Source organism: Apodemus sylvaticus, chromosome 11 (genome assembly GCF_947179515.1).
Source record: "Apodemus sylvaticus chromosome 11, mApoSyl1.1, whole genome shotgun sequence".
NCBI classification, from domain to species: domain Eukaryota; kingdom Metazoa; phylum Chordata; class Mammalia; order Rodentia; family Muridae; genus Apodemus; species Apodemus sylvaticus.
Window position 1 is genome coordinate 97,616,802 of NC_067482.1, and position 10,698 is coordinate 97,627,499.

The window sequence follows — 10,698 nt, forward strand, 5'->3', positions numbered from 1 at the left end:
CTGTAAACAGCAAGGCAGTAACGGCGGGAGCAGAGTTTTGCTGAAATCTCGTTTGTCTGGTTCCTGCAGCGTGTGCAGGGGCACCTGGTGTCTGAAAGTGGGCCCCTCTAGAGGCAAATTGTGTGTTGATTTTCCTTGCTCTGTGTTCTTGAATCTAGAGGCCTGACAGTGGCAGGGTCAGGATGTCTGTGTGATGTTGTCTTATATCTTGTTCTGTGTTCTTGGACTTAGACAGACGATATTGTTTGGACTTAAGGCCAACTGAAAAGCAACTCTTTCTCTGTGATGCCAAAATCAGGTCACATGACTCAAGTCCACCAAGTTAGAACAAAAGGAGAGACAAAATATTTGAGTTTTGAAGCCCCCTGGTGGGGAGAATAAGCCTTAACAAGACACTCAAGGTGGTGGATGTGGGAATTCTGGGTTTAAGTTGATACAGATGGTTTGTTTCATTTATTTTAAATTGTTCAGATTATTATGATGGATATGATGTTAAACTTTGTGGTTATATTATTCCATTGGGAGAGAGGTCAAAATAAGGGAGACCTCCAGAAGACTAGATTCTAAAATATTAAATGAAAAATCTGTCTTTGTGATATTAAAATCTTTATAATTGTTATTAAGTTCAATGCATAAGTTCTTATCTGATACAGATTTTATTTTGATACAGAATCAAGGTCTTCATTGGTATAAATATTAAAAATCTGAAAGTACAGGATTTACCCCCAGTCCTTCTTTGCTGTTATTATTACAGATCTGAGATGTTTAAGCCTGTGAGTTTATGGCCAAATAGAAATATAAGGCTCTGAGTTTCTTATTAGGGTGTTTTATAGGTTTTAATCACAAATAGCTGAAGATAGTTTAACAGACAACAGTCCACATTACTTTACATAGATAATTGGTTTTCAAAAATGTCAAAAATCCACAGAATATGATATTTTCAGTTAATATTGGTCACTCTTAGATTTCTGATGGGGTTAAAGACTGTTAGTCTCATAGACAGCCTAAGCTGTTTAATCTTGAGAAAGCTGATATAGATTTAAATAAATGATTTTCAGGTGACATTTAAAGCCAAGACATGAGTCAATTCTTACAATGTTAATTAAGTATTAATTCTGACAGTCTTTTAAGATAATACAGATGAAAGGGTTCTGTTTAATTGAAAGGGATGATAAACTATGTGTTATGTCGATCTTATGGTTTATAATTTACAAAATGGTAATAATTATGCTCAACTGATATTTAGAGAGGACCACAGAGTGGAGCAGGAGAGGACCTGAGACCACCTATCCTGATACCACAGTAGCTTTCTCACTAAGGACATATTTCCCAAGAGACTAATTAATCTCTTTGAGACTGTTTTATTTGTAATACAGGAAGCCAAAAAGAATACCCCCTCAGACAAAAGGTAAGAGGCATCTGAAGGACCAACACCAGACTCCATTGGCAGGTCTTGAGGGCATGGCAGCCCATAAATTTGACCAAGATATGTGAGATTAAGCAGGGACCAGATCAGTCAGCTGCAGCTTTTCTAGAGCAGCTCATAGAGGCATTCTGTCAATATACACACTATGACTCCAGGGGCAAGGAATATAAAGCTACTGTGACAATGGCTTTTATAGACTGGGCTGGTAGAGATATCAGGAAAAAGCTTCAGAGGCTAGAGGGATTTGGTGCAGGTTGCTGAGAAGGTCTGTAGAAGGATTTAGTGCAGTTTGCTGAGACAGGGAGACAGAGGAGGAGAAGGAACAGAGAAAAAGAAAGGAAAAAAAAAACGACCGAGAAGGAAGAAGCTACAGAGAATCCTGGTTATAATAGTTAGAAAAAGCAGGAGAGACAGAAAAGGACCAGTGTGCATACTATAAGGAAAGAGACCACTGAGCCAGAGTGTGCCCTAACAGAAGACGGGGGCAGGAATTCCCAGGTCTTGGGAAAAGTGGCCCCAAATGGCAAACCCAGGTGTTAGCCCTGGGTGAAGACAGTGACTAGGGGAGATGGGGTTCTGACCACCTCCCCCAACCCTGGATAACTGTGGGAGTGAAAGAGAAACCACTCAGTTCTTGATGGACACAGGGGCGCAACACTTGGTCTTCCAAGCTAATGGCACTGTTTCCAAGAAAAGATCTTGGGTCCAAGAAGCCACTGGCACCAAAAATGTATTCATGGACTACCTAAAGAACAGTGGACCTAGGGATGGGACGGGTAGCCCATTCATTTAGGGTCACTCCAGACTGTTCCTACTCTCTGTTGGAACAAGACATACGCTCCAAAATGGGAGGGGGGAAGATTTGCTTCTTGCCCAATGGAATGGAGCTAACTGGCCCAAAAAGAGAGACTGACCCCTGCTGAAAGTCGCTACAGACAGGAGCAGTTTTCTCCATGATGGACAGAGATAAGCAGGTGCTGCTATGGTGGATGGCACAAATGTCATCTGGGTAGAGGAATCTTTACCCCCTGGCATGTCAATGCAGAAAGTGGAGCTAGTTGCCCTCACCAAGACCTTGGAACTTGGGACCAGCAAGAAAATCAACATCCATACGGATAACAGGTATGCCTTTGCCACACTCCATGTCCACAGGGATATATGCCAAGAGGACTGCTCACATCAGAGGAAACCAACAGGAAATCTTGGACCTCTTAGATGCCCTAATGAAGCTGGCAACTATGAGTATTATTCACTGCCCAGGACATCAAAAGAGAAAAGATTCAATGGGTAATAACCAGGCAGAGCAAGTGGCTCCAGGAATGGATATGCAGGAGCCTATAGTGGTTATGGGTCTGTAAGAGACACCCATTGGGAAATGGGACAAAATTAAGAAACAGTCTCACTTAAAATATGCTGAGATTGCTTGCCACCCTACCAACTATTACCAAGAGAAGGTGCACACAAGAAGGGAGAACTATACTCCTCAGAAAGTAAGCCAAAGACTCACTAGGCCAAATGCACAGATGGAATCATTTAAGGGATTAAAAACCTTGTCCTGGGGGGCTGGAGAGATGGTTCAGTGGGTAAGAGCACCGACTGCTCTTCCGAAGGTCATGAGTTCAAATCCCAGCAACCACATGGTGGCTCACAACCACCCGAAAAGAGATCTGACACCCTCTTCCGGTGTCTGAAAACAGCTACAGTGTACTTACATATAATAAATAAATAAATAAATCTTTTAAAAAAAAAAGAAACATTCATTAAAAAACCTTGTCCTGGCAGTTAAGGGACCTAACATATATATTTATGACTCAGGTTTTAGGCTAGAGAGATAATAGAACAGTGTAAGATATGCCAGCAAGTAAATGCTTATGTAGCAAAGAGTAAACAGGGCAAAAGACATAGAAGAGGACAGCCTAGAGTAAATTAAGAGATTTTATAAAAGCTAAGGCAGGAGAATATGGTTATGAATACCTTCTAGCATTTATAGATATTTTCTCTAGATGGGTTGAGACTTTCCCCAGTAAGCAGGAAACAGCTGCCAAGGTTAGAAGAAATTTTCCCGAGTTTCAGAGTGCCCAAGGTAATTGGATCAGACAATGGTTCTGTTTCTAAGGTAAGTCAGAAATTGACAGATATTGGAGACTAATTGAAAACATTATTGGACATACTGTCCCCAGGGCTCAAGACAGGTAGAGAAAATAAACAAAACCCTATGAGAAACCATAACTAAATTGACCTTGGAGACTGACTCAGGCTGGGTGGTGCCTCTCCCCCTTGTTTCTGAACAGCCCCTGCCATTTTAACCTGCCCCCCCCAGAGATCCTCGTTGATACCCCAACTCCTTTGGTGCCCACTGGGCCCTCCCAGGAGGTGTCCCACAATATGAGATTTGCCTTAAATGCTCCAGGCATGCCAGCGACTCCTCACTGTTTCCAGACAGGTGACTGGATCTATATAAGAAGGCTTCAGGAACTGTTGCTGGAACCCTGATGAAAAAAAAAAAAAAACCCACAAAATTAACCACAGAGACTGGTGTTAATGATTAGATAGCTCTTCTACCCTTTGTGCTCTTCAAGCTTTTGTTCTCTAGGCTCAAGGCGCTTGAGTGGGTGAAGCAGCAAGTGGCGTGGAAGCAGCTCCAGGAGGCATACTCAGGAGAAGGAGACTCGCAAGTCCCACATCGCTTCCAAGTTGGAGATTCGGTCTACGTTGGACGCCACCTCACAGGAAACCTTGAGACTCAGTGGAAAGGCCCTTATCTTGTAGTCTTGACCACCCTGCTTTCTGCTTTGATGAGACTCTTAGTAATTTTACTCCTTTTGCTTACAATTGGACCCTGCGTGATTAAGTGGTTAATAGCTTTTATTAGGGAACATGTAAGTGTTGTGCAAATTCTGATGTTACATCAGCGATGCCAAGTCGTGGAGCAGGATGATCAACTCTATGATGCAGAAGTCTAGTTCTAAGATTAGAACTAGGCATTAGGAGAAGTGGGGAATGAAAGACCTAAGCCCCTCATGAGAAAATTAGACCCCTAGTGAACTTAGAGCCTGAGACAGAAATAGAGTCAGAACTGTATGGTTGGCTAAGCCCCACCTGACTAGATCCTTAGTTCTGGAATTGCTTGACCTTGGCCTGGCCCTAGGGCTAGAACATCCTGCTCCGGAAACTAGATAACCACATAATTTGAGCCATCCTGTACTTCCCCATTCTGTACTTTCCCATTCTGTGCATGTTTTTGTCCTCCACCCCTTGCCTTGTGATTTTCCCCTTTAAATACCCCTGACTTCAGTTGTTTGGGGTCGAACTCCTCTACCCCTGTGTGGAATATGAGCTCAACCCCATTGCACTGGTTTCCTGAATAAACCTCGTGTGATTGCAGCAAGGATGGTTTTTAATGAGTTCTTGGGGGTCACATTATCCCGCGGTTTGAGTGAGGGTCTCCCCTCTCCAGGGATCTTTCAAGGGAACAATATGGAGAGGTCAGGAGTTGTCAACAGAGCAGCAGAAGCAATGAACCATGGGAAACTAAAGGGCAGAAAGGAACGTGAAGTCACAGTGAGCAGTCAGCAGATGGGTGGGTCAACATCCAGATGAAGTAGAAGGCAAGTTGGGGTCCCTATGTCCCCTGCAGTCCTTTGGGCCTAGTATCCCCAGTATGGAAGGCAGTGCCTATGTGCTCGGTCATGTTGACACTCGGGCACTACTAGTGTTGACTGGATGCACAGATGAAGGAATAAGCAGGTGGCCAGAGCTCTCCTCATTCATGAAACTTCCATGGAATAAAAAAGAAGCCCAATAGCCCCTCTTAGACCAAGTATAGCAGTCCAAATCTGACTGTGTACCAATATAAATAACCCACACCAATATAAATCACAGCCACCATTTAATCGGACAGCTGTTGCACACTGTTATGCTGGGACTTTGGCAGCTCTGCGAGGTTCACACAATTTCCATTTCCTTAAAGCCAAAACTAGGACTCGGGACTAGCTAGAAATTGCCCATGGTCACACAGAAGTAAATGCAAGTTGAGATCTAAACCTAGCCTGTATTGCTGTACGATGCTTCTTTAGCCTGCCCTGTTCATGGGCCCCAAACACAGGCTCTCAGAATGTATTTAGGTTGATGTGGACCTGGCCAATGCAAAAGCCAAAGCGGGCAGATTGAAACACTTTCTCAGACTTGGGCCACAGAGCAGATGTGTCAGTGAAAGTAATAAAAATGGATCACACGACATGGTTGTTGCTGGTATCTCTGTTCTTAATCTAAGAACATATCTGTCCAAGAGCTTTACTATAGGTTAGACTCACACCCACTCAGAGGAACATCCTGGGACATTGCATGTTGATCAAAGTAGACTGACAGTTAAAGAGATGTGTATTTGATTAATTTTTACTAATGGAAAACACCTTTGATAGACTAATTAAAAGGATTCCCCTTTGTCGTAGGTGCTTGTGAAATGTTCTGTGCTTTTATTGCTATCTTATTTACTGCTCCAAGTTGTTATAAAGGGAGATGTCCTGAAAAATGCTACTTCACCAGCATGCAAGCACCATAGAATGCACCTATGCAAACTAAGGCAGCCAGGGCATCACTAGGTAGTATAACCTAATATCCTCAGGTGGGAGAACCAGGTGGAGAGGGAAGTACAGAAGGCCTGAACAGAGCCTAATGGACATATTTTTAAAACACACAGACACACACACACATTCACACACACACACACATTGACAAAGAAGGCTGGAAAATCCTTGTCAAGACTGACTAAAACCAGCTATTGGTAAATGCGGAGGTACTGCAGAGTGTCCAAAGGTGACCTATAGCTCTCTCTAACGCTAAATAGGGGGCTCGGGAGATACAGCAGTTAGGAGCACTTGCTGCTCTAGCAGAGGATGAACATAAAGTTCCTAGAACCCACGTAGAAGCTCACAACCATCTGCAACTCTAGTTCCAAGGGAACTGACATACTCTTCTGACCTCCTCAGGCACTGCACACATGTAGGGAAAATACACACAAAATAAAAGTAAATCCTAAAGCAAAAAATAAAACAAAACTATATTCATAATTAGCTAGGGAGATGGTCCAGGGGAAAAGCATGATGACCTGAGCTCCATGCCCAGAAATCACCAAAAGCTCAATGTGGTAGGACACACAATCCCAGCACTTCTAGTGAAATGGGAGAGGACAGCTAGCCCAGATTATACTACAAAGTAGCAGAAACAAAAAGAGACACACTGCCTCAATAAGGTAGAACATAAGGGCCAACCACAAAAAGTGCCCTCTGACTAATAGACACGCACACACACACTCACACATGCACACACACTCACACATGCACACACACTCACATGCACGCATGCACTCACATATGCATATACACAAATACAAAGTTTTAAAAATTTTTAAATACTAAAACAGACACCCCTGAGTACAGGCTTAAGATGCTAATCAAAGACACAACTTATGAAGTTGTATGTAAAATTACAGGTGACAGAGCACGCCCAGAAAGTCCATGTTATGTAGATGACCAGAAAGCCCATGCTGTGTGGCATAAAGGCTTCCACTCTTATGCTGTGATGCCAAGCCCTTTCTCCTGCAGCCGTCTTCTCCTCCTTCGAAGCACACTGTCATTTAATAAACTACCTGTCTCTGCTCAGTTCTTTGAAGGAAGAACCTGAAACCCCTCCCTCTGGCCCTCCCAGGAGCAGCATCAGGATCTTTTGTATATATGTCTGCCACTGGCTGAAATGCTGTTGCACAACACATGATTGATTGTAGTATTGCTGTATTATGTTACTGTTGTAATTACAGTGACACTTCACGCTTTGCAAATGAGAAAACTGTATGAGGGGTGGTCTAAAAAGACCCAGAGTTTCCTACTGAATCCTACTGGGATTCAGACTGAAACATTCAGTAGCTCGCCTATAGTTCTATTCTACAGATTCACTGAAGTCCTTTGCCCTGGCAGGCCCAGGAGATTCTAGGATGAGGAAGATACTGTTATTCCATTATGAGACTTATAGCCAAAACTTGGAATGCAGAACAAATGAAAAGTTCCAGGAGGGGGTAACTCTGGGCTCCTCAGACCAACCTCTTTCCTATTTCAAAGAGCCAAGAGGCCCCAAGCAAGAGGCCACTAGTGAAGCCGGGAAGCAGATGGGCTTTTGCAATAAGTTGGCATCCACACCTGCCCCCCACCCCTCTTGGAATAAAGCTGAAAGCTGGTTTTTATAAAGCAGAAATCCAGCAAATGCAAGCTGAGAAGTCACAGAGAGAAGTCATGGGGCCAGACCAGCAGGGTAGGAAGAAGCAGTTCTAAAGAAGGCTATTTGCATTCTCGCTGGCTCTGAGCTAGCTAAGGTGCCCACACTGTGCTGTTTCTCCAGAAAAGGACTGGAACATTTAGACTGAGAGAGTTGCTTGTTAGCACACATTCCCAGCTTCTTCAGTCCTCTGCAGCTCTACAAAGCCATGAGTCAGGGCTTCTACATTTGTAAAGCTTAGATGAGAAGCTGCCAGGTTCTCATCTGCATCTAGATAAAATTTTACAAAATACCAGGCAAATATTTTTTTAAATCAGTCTTTGGTCCTAGAGAAAAAAGGAGAAGCTCACTGATTCATGTACAGGCTACTTAGTAAGGGGGGGGAGAGAATGTCTGCATGTCTGTGTGCATATGTGTGCATGTGTATACATGTGTGTCTGTGTCTGTATGTGTCTGTGTGCCCACAAGCATGCACGTCTGTCTCGGTCTGTGTCTGTGTGTGTGTGTGTGTGTGTGTGTGTGTGCATGCGCACATGTGTGTCTGTGTCTGTATGTGTCTGTGTGCACACAAGCATGCATGTCTCTGTATGTGTCTGTGTGTTCTTGTGTGTGCACACACAGGAATGTTTGATGTATTGTATATGCACAAGTGTATGTTGATGCATGAAACCGTGCACACTCAGCAAGGCCAGAGAAGGGCATTAGGTATCCTGCCTGCCATCTTCTTTAGAGACAGGATCTCTCGCTCAACTTGGAGCTAAGTTGGTAACCAGCAAGCTTCTGTGTTGTCCTGTCTCTGTCCTGTACAATGCTTAGGTAATAGGCTCCTGTGGCCATGCCAGGTTTATTATTATTACTATTACTATTGCTGCTGCTGCTGCTGTTGTTGTTATTATTATTATTTGCTAAAATCTGAACTCAGTTCTTCACGCTTGCACAGCAGGCTATCTTACCCTCTGTGCCTACCATCCTTTCATCTGTTAATAACATCTTAATGCAAATTTTCACTTGTTTTCTTTCTGTGTCTGATTTTTTGTTTATGAAGTTAACACCCATATACACTTAAATTGTTATTGTATGACTCCTTCTTGCACAAAACTTCAGTTTCCCAAAACGGGAGTCAGGCTTATTTTGAAAACTTGAGTCTGCAAATCTACAAAAACAGTTCCCTGGGTGGTATAGCAGTTCTTGCTGCATGAGGTAGAATAAGCCCTTTTACAAATAAGCCCAAATCAACAAAGAGACTGTAAAGTGAAACACACACACACACACACACACACACACACACAGCATAAGACGTCTCAAGCTGCTGCCACAATGCTTCTTCCATTCATGGAGGCCAAGCAACCAAAAGCCCACAAATTTCCTCGCCAAAGATAAAAACACTTTGCTCCCAGCAAACCTAACTGTAGTTAATAAAGCATACAGTATCAGGCACAGATCTGAATGTGCACATGCCAGGGAAGAGATTTTTATGATTTCAGTGGAGAACACTCCACCTTCTGCTCCACTCCGGGCCAAAAGCAAAGTTATGCAAGTGGAAAATACTCTGGAAACAGTGTCGGGCTCTCCAACAGAAACATTCCTGCCTTGTCATTTTGATCATTTGAGGCAGTACTGCTTAGGGGCTGGAACGTGAAGAATCAGAGTCATCACTCACCCTGAGAAAAACCTGCTCCGAGTGTATTTGACTTTAGCTGCTTTCCTGGAGGCCAAGCTACTCCGAGATAGCTGGGAGCAGGGCTGGAGTGGGGCTGGGGGTGGGGTTTGTGCTGCCAACCTCAAGTCTCCTGGTAAATATGCAAAGGAAACCATTGTTATTTTTCAGGTTTTTTTCCTGGTCTAAGAGCCGGCTCCCACTATTACTGACTGAAAGATAATCAGATGCCCCAATAGGGTATTCTACCATGTCCATACATGCACACATGCACATATGCACACACACATGTGCATACACACACACACACATGTGCACACACACGCAAACACACACACACACACACACATGTGCACGCATACACACACTCATATACTTTTTTAAAAATCTAGCTCCTTAGCAGATTGAGAATTTTGTTTCTTTCAGTCCTCAGCCCCTTTGTCAAACAGAAGGGAACAGAGCTCACTGAGGCAACGACTCACTTGGGTCCAGATGACAGTCAGAATTCTTTCTCGTTAGCTGTGTTTGAGATATCACGGGCTTTGAGATCCTCACCTCAAAAGCTGCCTCTGTCGTTAAAGTAGGTTGATCTTTGCCGTAAATAATCTGCTTCTCCTTCCTGGAAAATTCAACATAGCTGAGGGCAGCACCTCTGGGGGTTTTGATTTCACAGTCAGCATGTCTCTGTGGAACAGATTATAGTAAATACAACTAGTTCTGCATTTGGGTTATACCCTCAGACTGAAGCTGTTTGTGGTAAGCTTATCAGAGTGGCCATTTTCAAAGCCATTAAGGAAGCACACAGTCAGGATGTGACTCGGCCAAGTCATGAAGACAAGTGAGCTGGCCCTAGCAAAGCCTTGCTCTCCCCACACCTCCCCCCACAACTGTCCTCCAGACCCTCAACCTTGAAAGGAACTGAGCACTGTGGCCTCAGGTATGTTCTAACTTCTATTTCAAAGCGGCTCAGGGTGAGACCTGAGAAAGTCCCTACCTCACAGGCAGGTTTAGGGTCAGATGAGTCTGTAGAGGGGCTTTGAGAAAGGTGAGCATTTATTATCATGGTAAACCAAACTAACAACGCCCTAAAGATATCGCACCCAACCCTCAGAGCCCGTGAGTTATGTCAGGTTCCTCGGCAAAGGGAAAGGCAGTGTGCACAAAGAAGGTTGCTGATTTGAAAATGAAAAGGCAAAAAAAGGGGGAGGAGGGGGCTAAAGAGATGGCTCAGAGGTTAAGAGCACTGTCTGCTCTTCCAGAGGTCCTGAGTTCAATTCCCAGCAACCACATGGTTTCCCTCTGTAATGAGATCTGGTGCCCTCTTCTGGCCTTCAGGATATATGCAAGC

The 10,698-nt window shown here is 43.8% G+C and overlaps 1 long non-coding RNA gene across 1 annotated transcript; it reads right to left on the reverse strand.

Annotated features, from left to right (window-relative positions):
- Positions 1–719: 719 nt before the first annotated feature.
- LOC127696088 (uncharacterized) lies at positions 720–9,947 on the reverse strand. The gene is made up of 3 exons (XR_007980168.1): positions 9,833–9,947; positions 9,354–9,483; positions 720–3,915 (listed from the first exon to the last, which is right to left on the reverse strand). It is a non-coding gene; the product is annotated as an uncharacterized LOC127696088 (long non-coding RNA).
- Between the last annotated feature and the right edge of the window lie 751 nt (positions 9,948–10,698).